Here is an 8208-nt window from a genome sequence, read left to right as displayed (position 1 = left end):
GTGACCTTGGGCAAGTCCTTTCACTTCCCTGGGTCTGCTTTTCCTTGTGTCTAAAGTAGGGGGGGTGCAACCCATTCCTTTATCGAGATGAAAGGTACACACTGCACACTGAACATGTTTTCAGGTTTTTTCAGTGTATCAACCCCTTAATCTGATATTTTGTTTTTCTCTCCAACAAATACTGTGGCACATAGGGTGGCTCTCTGGGAGGGAGAGGAGAACGGAATCCTCTGGTGATGTGAGAAACAGAAAATGTTTTGAAAAAACCAAACATGTTATTTTTTGATAAGTGGGATGGACTGCTCTGTCTCGCCCCGAGTTCCTCCATCCTGGCTCCGTTTCCCAGGTTCCTCTCGGGCAGATCTTTTAGGGGCAAAGAAGCATCAGGGCAAGGAACACGTCTTGCTTTTTTGAAAAGAGCATCGCTGGCTTTTTCCAAGTACAGGAGACTTTACAGAACACATCTGTTGCCTCATGCCCAGGATCCTGGGCTTAGAGGTCGAAGGACCCTTAGGTCCATATCGCCTCCCCCAAATCTTTCATTTTCCAGAAGAGGAAAGTGAGGCCCTGAGAGGTAGTGAGCTTTCCCAAGGATGCACCAAGATGAAATGACAACCACAGGGTTCAAATCCAGGCTTGGGATGCTGAAGATGCGTTTCTTCCCCAGGAAGGACACTGTCTTAGCCTCCTAATAGTGCTGTGATAGAGTGTCTGCAGCTGCTACTCTTTACAGCTGACTAAAATGATAATCAGAGAGGTCAAAACACTTGCCTGAAGCACACAGCAAGCAAGGATCAGACCAGGGATCTGCATGCTGGTCCTCGTGCTTTCAGAGACAACGCGCTCATCAGTCAGGTAGGCTTTCTTTGGACTCATGGCCATATGTTTGTTTGTTTTTCATTTTTATGGCTTTTCCCTCTTTTCCTACTTTTTTCATTTGAATTTTAGTTTTTTTAACCATCATTTCCTGACATTTTGCCATTCAGATTCTCTCTCTCCCTTCCCCGAGGGGTAGTCAGGTAGGCTGCATGCATTTTGTAAGGAGAGAGAGACAGGCAGATGCTTGAAGTGGTCATGCTTTCACCAACCGGGCAGGAACTTGCTTTCCACATGAGATACACTGGCAGCTTGGGCAGATGGGACAGAAGAGGACGGGAAACAATAAACTGAATCCGTGATGGGTGTGTGTGTGTGAGAGAGAGAGACAGAGAGAAGGGGAGGGAGAGAGAGAAGGGGAGGGAGAGAGAGAAGGGGAGGGAGAGAGAGAAGGGGAGGGAGAGGGAGAGAGAGAAGGGGAGGGAGACAGAGATGGAGACTGGGTGGGGGGGAGAGAGACAGGGACAGGGAGGGAGAGACAGAGAGATGAATGGAGAGAGAGAAGGAAAGACAGACAGATAGGGAGGGACAGAGACAGACCGAGAGAGAGGGGGGGGGAGAGAGAGGGGGGGGGAGAGAGAGAGGGGGGGGGGAGAAAGAGAGGGAGAGAGAGGAAGACAGAGGGAGAGAGAGAGACAGAGAGACAAAGAGACACAGAGGGAGAGAGAGAGAGTGCACCAGTGTTTATTGTCTGGCCTGCCCATGAGGTGATAAGCAACCAGAAATAACTTGGCAGCACAGAGTAGAATGCATCCAGCAGGAGCTGGCCTGTTTTTGCTAAGCTGTGTATTCCCACCATGCAGGATAATGCCTGTATGCAGCAGGAACTTAATACATGTTAATGGCTGTGGGTTGGATAGCATCTTAAAGCTTAGTCCAACAGGAAGGAGGAAGGAAGCATGTTTCACGTTCTCTCCCCTCACCCTGTGGAGTTTCCCATGAACAGAGACAGAAGGCCGTGTAGCCAGTCAAATCACTTCTAATTGCTCTCCTAGAGAGGCCAGAGGAGCAATGTGGCATGGTGGAGAATCCACTGATTTTAAAATTGGGAGACCTGAGTTCAAATCCAGATTCTGTTTCTGTGTGATCCTCTCAGGGAGGCCACTGAGCTTTCTGGGCTTCCATTGTCCTTCCCAGTGGAAATGGGAGTTAGAGTAAATGGCTATTGAAGCCCCTTGTTTAGAGGTGCAGAAGTGGGAAGGGGAAGAATAAGAAGAAGAAGAAGAAGGAAGAAGGAAGAAGGAAGAAGAAATGGGGAGAAATTGGCGAGGGGCATAGAAAAGGACCGAATCCAGGAGTCCCTCCCTCTCTGGTCCTGAAGGGCGACAGAATGGTTTCCCCCTAACAATTCAGCCCATTGGTTTTAGAAGTGCCACCATTCTCATTTTACAGATGATGAACTTAAGATTCAGAGAAGGCAATCAGGTGACTTGCTCAGGGTCACACAAGTTTCCAAACTTCAGAGCCAAACTGAATTCAATCAGCCTACCTCTGCTTTGTGCCTGGCACTCTCTCGTGGCTCTGGGGGTACAAAGACAAAAGGGAAAGAAGCCTTGCCCTCAGGGAGCTCACATTCTCTCAGGACTCAAACTCAGATCTTTCCTGATTCCAGACCTAGGATGATCCCTGCCTCTCCGAAAGAAAGCAAGAGAAAAACTGAGGGAAGCTGAGATCTGGAATCAGGAGAGCCTGCAATGTGCAGGGCAGGCAGTAAATGAGTCCTCAGTGAGACCCAATTAACCCAGGAGCTGAAATCCCCCCCCCCATTTCATTAGCAGCTCTGGGGCCGCAGCACTTTATGGGAAATCCATTCCAGGTGGGGCTGGCAGACAGCTAGAGGCACATTGCTTTACTCACTATATAAATTTCTTTTCACCATCAGAAACAGTTAATTATTATTAACAGGATCATAGAATTTAGAGATCAAAGAGATAGTGGAGGGAAATGACTCCAAACCCTTCCTTTGACTCAGGGAGAACACAGAGGGGCAATGACTTGCCCGAAGCCTTATAAGAAATAAGCAGCAGAACCAGGATTGGAACCCAGGGCCTCGGAATTCTAACCCAACTGTACATTGTTAGTGGAATAGGATGGACTTGGGTAATAAGCAATAGCCATCATGTCCTTCTGTGTACAGCGACAACAGCCACCAAGCCCCAGACCGCACCCCAGCTAGAGGAGAGTGGTGCCCAGCTTTGTCAGACGGGCATCCCTCCAAGGGTAGTGGTGGCATGGCACAAAGGCTAGCCAGAGCTACCTTAAGGAAGGCTGGGCCGTGGGGAAAGCTTCCCAGACTGAGCATAAAACACGGACCTCCCTGGAAGGTGCAGAATGGGGCTGATGGTCTCCGGATGCCTGTTTGACTCCCTGTTCCTCACTTTCCCCAGATCTGAAGCGTCTGTTGGACCTTCCAGAGCCCGGCTTCACCCGTTCCTTGAATTCTCTGGATTCCGCCTGCCCCTGGCACCTCCGTTCAGAAGCTCAGACTTCTAATGCCCGGCCAGAGTGTTCAGGGACCATCTTCCAGAAAGGACCTTCTGCTCACAACAATCCCCAGAGCCTCGTGCCTCTTGCTCCCCCCCCCCCCCCAGTCTCCAGCCTTCATGCCAGGGCCACACTAATATGGCTTGCCCAGAGCTTGTCCTTTCACCCTCTGAATGGATCCATGTTACCACATGAGTCGAGGCCTCCCTCCTCCTCTGCCGGGCATCCAAGGTGAAGCTTCCTCGAACCCACGAGAAGCCTCAAGGTAGGAAGATAGAGGAAGGATAGAAGTTCTGGATGCCGCGAGGGGGATGGCGGAGCCAAGTTAGAGATATGAGGTGGCAGGAATGAGTCAGAAACGCAGGCCTTATTGATTATCAAGGAGCCACGGCAGAAACTCCGATCAGTGGACTACTCAGAAGGCTTGTACCGTCCAATGATCCAAATTTAATACCACACAGGTCGGAGACATGATAGAGAGAAGAGAGTGCCTGGCCGAAGGCCAGGTCCCAGGTGGGAGAGGTAGAGAAGGAACGGAATCAAAGATGGAGCTTGGCCACCTCCAGCAAGGACAGGCATCAGTGAGAGCTGAGATCCAAGCAAGGAAGAGAGGGGCGGAGCTTGCTGCGCCCTGTATTTAATCTCTTTGATATGCAAATATACACAATACATAGGGATGATTATCATTGGATAATGACAAGGCATAGGTGTGGTTTCTCTTAGCCAGGTGAGCACAAAGAAACCTGTTTTCCCGCCTAACCTGGGGGAAGCTGGGGTCAAGGGTCAGAGGCTCTCCCAGCCATGCGCAAGACTGAGCATGCTCTCTTCTAAGCCACTCTGTACACACTAACTGTTTCCCTTGCCCATAGCTATGGGTGGACTGCTACACAAGGCTTTCTCCAACCTGGTGGTGCCCATGTTCTTGCCCATATCTCCTGCCACTCTCCAATGTGTACTATAGACCGACCCAAAGGATTGTCCTCGCTCCCCGTGCCTGGGATGAAGTCCTCACCCAGCCTCTCCCTTTCTGGCCCTTTTGACCCTAGGAGCCTTCTTGTCTCTCCATCCTTGGCATGTTCATTGCCTTCTCGAGGGCCTTCTTTCCAGGTTTTGGGGCAATCAGCAAAGACCATGTGGTCGGTGAGTGGAGTCAAAAAGCCCCCCCCCCCCAGTTTCTGGGCCTTCAACCCTTTTGGTGATGGAGATGGTGGAGATCACTGAGGGGAGACCCTTTGCAGTGGCCCTTGGATACAGTCACGTGGCAGTTGACTCTATTTCTAACTTACACATTTTACACTTTCATTTGAGCCTAGAGGCCATGGGCTCTTCTGGTAGAGGCTGGGTGATACCAGCCCCCCCCCCCCCCACCAAGAGGGAAACGAGATGCTGCAGGGCACTGACTGGTAGCCTTAGAGTCATCAGGAGGATCAGCGTTCAAATTCCATCTCAGACACTTACTAGTGTAAAGATTAAAATTTAGGGAAACTGAGGCAGGTAGAAATTAGTTTCTCTCTGCAAGGAGTATTATATTTTTATGAGGTTTATTAAAGATTAAGGAAAATACAGGATAAGAAAACACGTGCCTAGGCCAGAGAGGCCTAGACAAGATAATCTCACATCATGGAAGAGATGCCTCTGATCCAAAACAGAAGTCCAAAAGACCCCTCAGTAGGCAGAGAACTCCTTTAAATAATTATTTGTGTTCTCGCCCAGGCAAGAATTCAGTGTGATTACAAAGCACTCTGGGGAAGTGGAGCAAAGGATTCTGGGGATTGGAGTCCTGGATTTGATTCTATTTTTTACACTAGCGATGTAACCCTGGGCAAGTTACTTCCCCTGGATTTGCCTCGGTTTCCTTCACTGTAAAATGGGGATGACAATAATAGAATCTACAATGCCTGGTGGTTGTGAGGATCAAAAGATACACACACACACACAGATGCAAATCGTAAAGGGTTACACAAATACTGGCTATTAATCATGATCATTCTAGAGCCAGCTCGATTCCAGGTCCAGTTTATACTCAGTGGCTCTGTAACAGGGGAGCTAAGCAGAGGTGGAGGCTCAAAGAGTTGGGGCAGAGTAGCCAATGGTGTGATAGGGCAGCTGAGAAGACTGGGGGAATCTTGGGCTGCAGGAAGAGAGTCTTGGTGATAGACTGACTTGGAGTTCCTGATGGGTTCTGACCCTTCTAGCCTGTGCAATACTGAACCATTCACTTCCTCCTGGCCTCAGTTTCCTCATCTATAAAAGGAAAATGTTGTTCTGGATGGGGTCTTAAGTCCCTTCTAGAACTTAATCTATGACCCCAAGACTAGTGAGATGGCAGTCTTCCTCCTCTTTGCCCTGCTTAGTTTGCTTCCATCATATTGCATTCAATTCTGGGTGGCATATTGAAGACAGGACATCATCTTGTATTGCTTGGCTCAATTGCTCCAAACTGGGAGTAACAAACAAAAGTTTCCAAGAAAAAGATTCCAGTTTGTTTTCAGGAAAAAATCCTACTAATTGGAATTATCCAAAAGCAAAACAGGCCTTGGAACATGATGACTTTCCCAGTGATGGAAGCTCTCTATGAAAATATAGAAAGAGCCTCTGAGATCTTTCTAGCACTGAGATATTGTGAAGAAATTTGAAAATATGGGGAGGCCAGGTTGGTGGCTCAGTGAATTGAGAGCCAGGCCTAGAGACAGGAGGTCCTGGGTTCAAATCTGGCCTCAGACACTTCCTCACTGTGTGACCCTGGGCAAGTCATTTAACCCCCATTGCCTACCCCTTACTACTCTTCTGCCTTGGAACCAACACCCAGTCTTGATTCTAAGATGGAAAGTGAGGACTTAGAAAAAGAAAACAATGGGTTAGAAAGAAAGGATACACTTGGTAATCTGTCAGTTTTACAGCTGTTGAAACCATAATTTCATATTATGCCAAAATGAAAAATGTGCCAAGTATTGACCACATGGAACTAAGAGAGCTATGTCGATAGGCTGGATTTTATAGGTAGTATACCTCAGTGGGAAAGAATAATGAACTCAACATGGAAAGGATTGTGATTCATTTCAATGAATATTTGCTACATTTCCTTATGTGGGAAACATAAACAGTGGGGAAAGGAAAAGAGATATTATTGGAATTAGAAATAAACTCAAATGAGTTTAGTCATAAATGGAGCGATATGATGTAGCAACACAATTAGAAATTATAGAATAGAAATTGAAAGCAGAAAAATGAAGAGATCAGAATTGTCCTAAAAAGGGAAGGAGTTATAAAATGAATAACAGAGGCAGGGGTAATGCAGCCTTGAGACAGAGATGATTTGCCCATATAGAATATAAACAGATAATTGGAGGCAGAGAAATCTGAATGGAGAGGTTTAAGGTAATAGTTTTAGAGTCTCTAGAGATGTTCAGTTTCCTGCTTGTCTCCTAACATTCTGTGGCAAATGTCCGTAACATGGGTAATTTGGGGATAAGAGCTACCACACACATCACGACCAATTGAAAGCAAAGCTCAATGCCTAATTGAAATATTTGACTGGAGTTTATTAAATGCTAGAGCACAGCTAACTGGGTTCCAACATGAAGGAGAAGGGTGTCCTTTCCTTAAAGCGGTCTAGTGAATTAGGTCATATAAGCTTATTGTCCCAGTTTATAGAGGAAGGGAATGAGAACAAGGAAAGCAAAATGGTTTGACCTCAGTCACAGAGCTGGAGGCAAAATTCAAATTCAGGTGTGCTGCTTTCCCAGCCAGTGCTCTTGCTACTATCTGAGATGAGAGAGGCCCAACTGCTGCCCTCAGCACAGTCCTCCCCTCAGTAAATGGCACAGTGAATAGAGAGTAGTCTTAGAGTCAACAACATCTCGGTTCAAGTTCCATCTTTGACATGTATTATCTGTGTGGCCTCGAGCATGTTCATCAACATCTTGGTGCCCCAGGAAACTTTCTAGGGATATAAATTGTAGTCCTGCAACTGGGAGAGATTTCATATCAGAAGAACTCCTCAATGATGAAGTCACTGGTCTAGTAAACAATGACAGCAATGAGGCAGCTAGGTGGCTTAGTGGATTGAGAGCTAAGCCTGGAGATGAGAGGTCTTGGGTTTTAAATCTGGCCTCCCACACTTTCTGGCTATGGGACTCTGGATAAGTCACTTAATCCCCATTGCTTAGTCCTTACTAGTCTCCTGCTTGGAACCAATACATAGCACTGATCCTAAAATGGAAGTTAAGAGTTTAAAAAACAACAAGAAAAACAGAATTATTACATTAAGGAAATACAGAGGGATTTTTCCCCCCAGAAGACCTGGGTTCCAGAAAACCTTCCTACAACTCATACTAATACTGTATATCCATGGGTAAGCCAACTTCTCAGGGCTCCAGGTTACTCTCTGAAACTACATAAAGTGGAAATCAAGAACCAACTCCTTCACTTTGGATTTAATTTTTTTTAGACTTTTATTTTAAAAAATTTTCCATGGTTACATGATTCATGTTGTCTTCCTCCCCTTTCTCCTCCCCCCTCCCAGAGTTGACAAGCAATTCCACTGAGTTATACTTGTAGTACCATTCAAAACCCATTTTCATGTTATTCATTTTTTTTTTGTAATAGAGTAATCTTTTAAAACCAAACCCCCCCAAACATATACCGATATAAAAAAGTGATAAATCATGTTTTCTCCTGGATGTCTGCTCCCACGGTTCTTCCTCTGAATGTGGATAGTCTTCTTTCTCATGAGTCCCTCAGAATTGTCCCGGATCATTGCATTGCTATTGGTAGGAAAGTCGATTACCTTCGATCATCCCACAATGTTTCAGTTACTGTGTATAATGTTCTGGTTCTGCTTATTTC

General features: G+C 46.5%; 1 long non-coding RNA gene across 1 annotated transcript in view; it reads left to right on the top strand.

Moving 5' to 3' along the window:
* The first annotated feature begins 796 nt into the window (after positions 1-796).
* Positions 797-8208, top strand: part of LOC103104143 (uncharacterized) — a 43498-nt gene continuing 36086 nt past the window's right edge. Inside the window, exon 1 of the long non-coding RNA XR_001627398.2 lies at positions 797-855. This is a non-coding gene — a long non-coding RNA (uncharacterized LOC103104143). The remainder of the gene's footprint in view (positions 856-8208) is intronic.

Source organism: Monodelphis domestica, chromosome 2 (genome assembly GCF_027887165.1).
Source record: "Monodelphis domestica isolate mMonDom1 chromosome 2, mMonDom1.pri, whole genome shotgun sequence".
Taxonomy (NCBI): Eukaryota; Metazoa; Chordata; class Mammalia; order Didelphimorphia; family Didelphidae; genus Monodelphis; species Monodelphis domestica.
This window is presented reverse-complemented; position numbering and strand designations above follow the sequence as displayed.